This window comes from Anomaloglossus baeobatrachus, chromosome 1, assembly GCF_048569485.1.
Source record: "Anomaloglossus baeobatrachus isolate aAnoBae1 chromosome 1, aAnoBae1.hap1, whole genome shotgun sequence".
Lineage (NCBI taxonomy): Eukaryota > Metazoa > Chordata > Amphibia > Anura > Aromobatidae > Anomaloglossus > Anomaloglossus baeobatrachus.
In genome coordinates, this window is record NC_134353.1 from 929981996 (window position 1) to 929990156 (window position 8161).

Below are 8161 nucleotides of genomic sequence, written 5' to 3' on the forward strand. Positions count from 1 at the left end.
CTCATATGAAATTGGATAACAAACAGTGGGGTCTAGTTTTTGGTGTTTCCTCTTGAAAAAGTAATGAATTTGGTACTAAAGCAACATTTTTGTGAAAAAAATGAAAATTTTCAATATGACGACCTAAGGTCATTAAATTCTTTGAAACACCTGTGGGTTCAAAATGCTCACTATACCCCTGGATAAAATCCTTGAGGGGTCTTGTTTCAAAAATGGGGTCACTTGTGGGAAATTTCTGTGGTTTAGGTACCTTAGGGGCCCAGCAAATGCAACATGGTGCCCGCAATCTATTTCAGCCTAATTTGTGTTTCAAAATTCAAATATTGCTTCTTCTGTTTCGGGCCCTCCCTTTTGTCCAAACAGAGGTTTCTGACCACATGTGGGGTATCAGCGAGCTAGAAGAAATTGGGTAACAAATTTTGAGTTCCATTTTGTTGTGTTATTTCGTCTAAAAGTGAATAAATTGGGGCTAGTGCAACATTTTTAGGAAAAATTATAATTTTTGGGGTTTTTTTCTTTCAACATCGCTTTAGTTCCTGTGAAGCACCTGAAGGGTTATTAAACTTCTTGGATGTGGTTTTGAGTACTTTGAGGGGTGCAGTTTTTAGAATTGAGAGAAGTGTCGCATTTGGGTATTTTCTATCACCTCGGCCTCTCAAAGTCACTTTATATGTGATGTGGTCCCAAAAATAATGGTTTTGTAAATTTTGTTGAAAAAATGAGAACTTTGAACTCTTCTTACTTACCCCCAAAAATTTTGTTTCACAAATTGCACTGATGTAAAGTAGACATGAAGGAAGTGATATTTATTAAATATTTTGTGTGATTTAATTCTGGTTTAAGGGCGTAAAAATTAAAAGTTTGAAAACTGCTAAATTTTCGTCACATTTCCGATTTTTCCACAAATAAAAGCAAAAAATATCGTCCTAAATTTACAACTATCCTGAACTACAATGTGTCACGAAAAAATAATGGCAGAATCACCAGGATCCATTGAAGTGTTCTAGAGTTATAACCTATGAAAGTGACACTGGTCAGAATTGCAAAAAATGGCGCGGTCATTACGTACAAAACTAGCTTTGTCCTTAAGGGGTTAAAAAATACTCTTTACAAACTTCTGAATATTTTTTCACCAATTAAATAAAGGAAAAACGAAGTGTTTGGTGTTACGAGGGGGACCCGGGGAAGCGTGCCAAGATGGTATAGAGACAGCTTCCGCCGGTCAAGATCCACTGTGCGGTGTAGGGGTCCGCTGCTAGGGTTATTGAAGAGTGAGCGGATTGCTGCTGATGATCGTCTGCTACGTCACAGACGATCTGCGTACACTGGTCCGCCCTAACCCGTGAGGGTTGTATGGCACGGGGCTCACAGCTCGGTGTACTTGTTGCACGAGGAAGCACAGCGGTGCCCGCGCACGTGTGCCCAGAGGAAAGTCACGGAAACGTGGCACGAGGGTAGCACAGCGGTGCCCACGCACGTGTGCTTCAAGAACCAGGTGAGTCCGAAGGAGAACCGAGGAGCTCACCTAGGGCAGGAACACGGCCTGCAAACAAGGTACTGCCGGAGCAGCAAGGGCAAAGCCCACAAGTAGACAAAAATGCCTGTACTGCGGCGTAGCAGCACGCTGCCAGTCATCCAACAATAGAGGACGGTCGCACGCCGCCATATTGGTAGGAGGAGCTTTTAAGGAGGTGCAGCTCCACCCAAGGGCGGGCGCAAGGCTGAGATGACAGCCTTGGCCCAATCAGGGTCAACGACGTCCCAGCCTGGCCAGTCAGAGTTCACCACATCACCAGCCTTGTCATCAAGCTGTGTGACGTCAGTGAGCGAATTAGAACATGCCACGTAGTGCACATGTTCATCTTCCCGCCTCTGGGGCATAGAAGCGGGAGCCTCGATTTCACAATGTGCAAAGATAACGGAAGTCTTGCTGCTTCCCTGAGCAGTTAAGCTCTGCACATTGCGTAGTCTCCCAGACCTTCGGTGCTGCTGAGCAGGAGGGCTCGTGGCAGGCAAGGAATGGGAGACCACATCATTCCTTGCAACAGGGGAGCCACGAGGTGTAACAGCTTGGTATCTAAGTAATCGCTCTAACTTGGAGAATCATATTCTCACTTTTTTTGCAATTTCCTCGCACTTGTAATTTTTTTCCCATTTTTTAATACACTTTATGGTAAAAGTAATGGTTTCTACAAGTTACCATTAAAGTTATATATTTCATTCCAACAAATAGCTCACTACTTCTCGACTGCCATGAGATCAATGGGGGTATAAGTAAGTATAACACTGCAGAACCACCTAAACACTCTTATATCAGGAGATGGGAGGGTTGGGCGGGTAGAGACATGCCGCACTAAACATGGAGGGTGGTATGGTCCAGGGCATTTAGGTCCACTATCAACACATTATACAAAGAGAATACAATTAAAATACTGATGACGTGATATCATATGCCTGAACTCCTCCACAGATATAATCATGCCTTACCAGATAGCATTACATCTCCAACAGTTAATAGCGCCTCTCTGTACCACATTTTTTGGACCTGTCCTGGGATGCTGGCTTCTGGAGGGAGGTCGAGACCCTAGTTTGTAAAGTATAAGTCAAACTCATCCATTTAGACCTGGTTGCTTATTTACTGAATGTGTTTCCACCAGGTTTACGTAAATCTGGGACCAAAGTATTGTGAAGGCCTAGGCTATGAATCGTTTGTCCGGTATAATAATATTATAATATAATAAGATTAATCTGTATTTTGAATGTTTTATGTATTGCTTTCTACATATATCTGATTGAAATGTTGCAAGGATTGTATATGTAAACAAACTATGCTTAGGGCTAAGTAATGAGTTTGTAGTCTCATAAATAAGTAAACTAACATTTTTCAATAGAACAGATTCTTTGAAAACCGGTTAGACTCATAAATAATCAATATTCTTCAGTAGATTCTCGTCTGTTCCCAGATACACCTGAATGACTTAAAGGAATGTTGTTTTACAGGACTGTCCAATAAGCTGTATAAAATGTTATACTTTTGAATACACCGGCAGAAGGCCTCCACTTCTCCCAAATAGAGACACGTTTCTCTGTGTGGTCATTTTCCTGATTCATATACATTTGCGCAGTTCTGATTTGAAATCCAACTCCGTGACCCTGAGAGAGACCCGGAGGTCTCCCCCAACAGTATTATTACATCTCCTAATAGCAGCTAAATGCTTGTTTTCTCTGTGTTGGAAGAAAGTAGCTCCCCCTTCTGTATCAGACTTATATGCATGTGTAAAAGACATTAATTTAATGGAACGGATTACTACTATCCTACACGATTCCTTGGACAATTTCAACTGGACATGGCATGTCTGGGACCTCTTTGTTGACACCACTGATCCAGTCTGAGTTCCTGGGATAATACAAGACACTTAAAGGGTTATTCCCATCTCCAAGATCATATCCCAATATGTAGTAGGTGTAATAATAAGAATATTAGCAAATACCCCCAATTAGAAATGTAGTATAGATCTCCTGATATAGCCATGTCTCTTACATCATGTGCAGTGAATTGCAGGACCTTAGGTATCCATGGTTATGACCACTAGCCCACTAGCAACTAACTAACTAACTATATGCGTGGTCGTAACCATGGATACCTAAGGTCCTGCAATGCACTGAACATGAGGTAAGTGACAGTGAATCAGGAGAGCTATACTATATCTGTAATTGGAGGTATTTGCTAATATTATTATTATTGTTATTATTATTATTATTATACCTACTATATATTGGTATAGGCTCTTGAAGATGGGAATACCCCTTAACTTTTCCTTCTTGAAACTACCCGTCTGCTCCATTCAGCCGCAGATATCAGACTTTATTGAAACTGTTGATATATACTTTATATAACTCTATATAATTATTTTCTTACATTTTTATATTATCTAGTGTATAAAGCTGAGTGTATATATAGTGTATGTGTGTGTGTGTGTATGTTATATGTGTGTCTATATGTGTGTGTGTGTGTGTGTGTGTGTGTGTGTGTGTGTGTGTGTGTGTATGTACATTTATATGTACTGTGTGTGTATGTGTGTGTATATATGTGTGTGCGTGTGTATGCGTATGTATGTGTGTATGTATGTGTGTATGTATGTATGTGTGTATATATGTGTGTGTGTGTGTGTGTGTGTGTGTGTGTGTGTGTGTGTATGTATGTGTGTATGTATATGTATGTGTGTGTATGTGTAACACAAAATCCTTGTTGCCTTCCTCCAGGGGCTGATGTCCACACCAGGGGGTGGGCCAGGCGGTTGGTCCCGCCCACCGAGGAGTTCACAGTCCTGGAGGCGGGAAAAGGAAGGAGTTCTGAGTTGAGTAGTGAAAGTGAGAGGACGTAAAGTGGTAGCGGAGCAGACAGAAAGCAGTCCGGGTGTGTGGCCCGGACGTTACAGCAAGGTTGGCAGACGGTGGTGACCGTCTGCAGGAGAGGCCGATTGGAGTGAGCCGTAAGGACCGTGGACGGGCGGTGGCCCGGCGGTACCGGACCGGTGAACAAAGAGAAGCCAGCACCATCCGGCAGGGCTTACGGACGCCGACAAGACTAGGAGTCGCCGTTGAAATTGTCAAATCCGTTAGCGAAGGGAACCTCCGGGGTTTCCCAGCAGTCAAGTCCCAATAGAAGGCGACAGCTCAAACCGTGAAGGGAAACACAGTCACCGCCAAGGCTAAAGTTCCCAGGGCCAGAGCCTGCGGGCAAAAGGGGCTCCTTCAGCACCCATCCAAGCTGGGGAGCGGGTTACCGGTGGGAACCCATTGGAACCATACACACTACACAGGTGCAGGGAAAGGCAGTCACCATCAACCTGCCGGGAGGAGAAACACCGCAGCAGTCTGTGGGACCCGTCCATCCAGCCGTTTGTTTTACCGGAGACTGTATTCGTTACTGGCTGAGTGAGTACCACCGTGCCGTGCGGCACAGCGCTGCCCCCGCGACCCTGCACCTCACCAGGCCCCGTAACCCGCCTGCCATCATCCCTACCCCATCACCGGGCCCCGGGACAACCAACCCCCTACCCACGGAGGGGAGAACCAACATCCAAGCTGCTCCCTGTCATCGCTCCCGGGATCCCCGTCCAGAGCAGCGGTGGTGTCACCAATCTCACCACAACCGTGGGTGGCGTCACGGACAATATCCCTAAACCCAAACCACCCCCTTTCACTCACGGACAAGGAACGCCGCTCGAGTCCCCGGGATCCGGCCCACCGCTCGAGCCACCACCGAGCAGCAGCAGCAGCAGCCGGACCTGAGCAGTGGGTGAGCGCAGCGTCCCCTCCTCCGCCCGCAACATATGTATGTGTGTCTGTGTGTGTGTGTGTGTGTCTGTGTGTCTGTGTGTCTGTGTGTGTGTGTGTGTAGGTCCACTAAAACAATCCACATTGTCACATTTACAATCACAAGATTTTGCACAGACACTCCATTTGACTCTGGGAACGTCATAGACGGGGAAAATTTAACCCCGTGCTTTACAGTTATTTGCCAAAAAAACTGTTTACATTAAAGTCAATGGAGCTGGGAACTTTACTCAAAATGGTGCAAATGGCTTCTTTTATTATTTTGTACTTCCGCAATAAATCAGTTACCTCTCTACTCGGACTCGTGATTCACTGGTATCTGTAGATAAATACTGCATGCATGCCTGACATTCAACTCGTAATTCGACCTGCAGACGTTTAAGAGGTGAATGCATATTTGGCATTCCCCTAAATTCTGTCCTAATCAATTGGAACTCTGATTGGTTGCTATAGGTAACTAAATACATTCTTAGTATAAGAAGTTTATGTGTCAGTTAATATGATATCAGTGGAGAAACAGATAGAGATAGACAGTGAAAGGCAGAGAGAGACAGAGACAGATAGAGAGAGACAGACAGAGAGAGAGATAGACAGAAAGACAGACAGAGAGACATAGATAGACAGAGAGAGAGATAGAGAGAGGGAGCGAGACAGAGAGACAGACAGAGAGAGACAGAGATAGACAGAGAGACAGACAGAGAGAGACAGTGAGAGACAGAGAGAGGGAGCGAGACAGAGAGACAGACAGAGATAGACAGAAAGACAGACAGAGAGAGAAAGAGAGAGGGAGAGAGACAGACAGAGAGACAGACAGAAATAGAGAGAGAAAGACAGACAGAGACAGACAGAGATAAAGACAGACAGAGATAGAGAGACAGACAGACACAGACAGAGAGAGACAGATATAGAGAGAGACAGACAGAGACAGACAGACAGAGAGGGACAGAGAGAGATGGGCAGAGACCGAGAGAGATAGTAAGACAGACAGAGAAGGAGAGAGAGACAGACAGCGAAACACTTAATTACTATCCTGGGCAACACCGGGTACTACAGCTAGTAAATATAATAAAAATAAAGTTGAAAAAAATAATGGTTTCATTCAAAGTACAACTTGCTCTGCAATAAACAAACCCTCCTATGACTATGTTGATGGAAAAGTATAAAAAAATAAATAAATAAAAAAAAACGAAAAATAGACAATCGCCGGGTGGTTAAGAGGTTAATGTTGTCGGAAATTCCAGCCTGAAACTGATGGTGAAGGGCCTGGTCATTCCACTGTGAGTCCGTAGCTCTTAGCCTCTGGAGGACGTTGCATCATATGGGAGCCCTAAAGCTTAGAAAATCGAGTCGACTGTGGAGAGATCGCTAAACTCAAAAAATCAAGTAAACCGAATCTCAAAAAAAAAAAACGTTTCTGGGGAATATCTAAATATTTTTTTTATATTTGAAGCGAATTTGCGTCAAATCCATTCGCTCGTGTGTAATAACATCCAAAGAACAGCTCAAGATAATAACTCACAGGGTAACAATTTCCATTTCGCTAAATTATTCACCCGACTCAGTTTAGCTTCATATTAGGCCAAGACGTTCCCTTTTCAAACATGTCCCCCCCCAACGAAGAGTGAACAATAAACCGTCCGTAATTAAAGGTAAAGTCATCGAGCGTCTATAAAGGGAGTGAATAGGGGGTAGATGTGTAGTGTTGTCGTAGACATCTTCCCACTCATAATTAATACAAAAGTGAGAAAACAGATGGCGCGGTATGAATATTTATGTGAGTGTGTGAAAAAGTCTAAATAAAGGCCATAACCAATGCTTCCTAAATGATGTTCTTCAATAATGCACCTTAGCATCGTCGTGACTGTGCCGGCAGCTCCCCGGTGCCTCCACGAGCAAGGAATTAGGGCACCAGGTGCTTTACAGATAACACTACATGGATCCCAGCTATGGCGTCCGCATTTGTATGCCTTGTAATAACATTGTGTTTCCTTTGAAGACCGTGTACAATGTGAATACTCTGTAGTATCCATTATTACAGGCGACGCATTACACCACCGAGCAAGAAAGCACCGCACATTCCTGCAGAAAGGAGGAGAAAATCCGGGAGGAAGGTGCAAAATATGTCTAAGATCTGATTATCCTCTATTACAGAGGTTATAACAGATGGTGGATGGATAGAGGGATAGATAGATGGATAGATGGATAGATGGATAGATGGATAGAGGGATAGAGGGATAGAGGGATAGATAGATACAGGGATAGATAGATAGATAGATAGATGGATGGATGGATGGATGGATGGATGGATGGATGGATGGATAGATGGATAGATGGATAGATAGATAGATAGATAGATAGATAGATAGAGGGACAGAGGGATAGAGGGATAGAGGGATAGAGGGATAGATAGATACAGGGATAGATAGATAGATAGATAGATAGATAGATAGATAGATAGATAGATAGATAGATAGATAGATAGATAGAGGGATAGATACATAGATAGATAGATAGATAGATAGATAGAGGGATAGATACATAGATAGATAGATAGATAGATAGATAGATAGATAGAGGGAGGGATAGATAGATAGATAGATAGATAGATAGATAGATAGATAGATAGATAGATAGAGATAGATGGATAGATAGAGGGATAGATAGATAGAGATAGATGGATAGATAGAGGGATAGATAGATAGATAGAGGAATAGATAGATAGATGGATAGATAGATAGATAGAGATAGATAGATAGATAGATAGAGGAATAGATAGATAGATGGATAGATAGATAGATAGAGATAGATGGATAGATAGAGG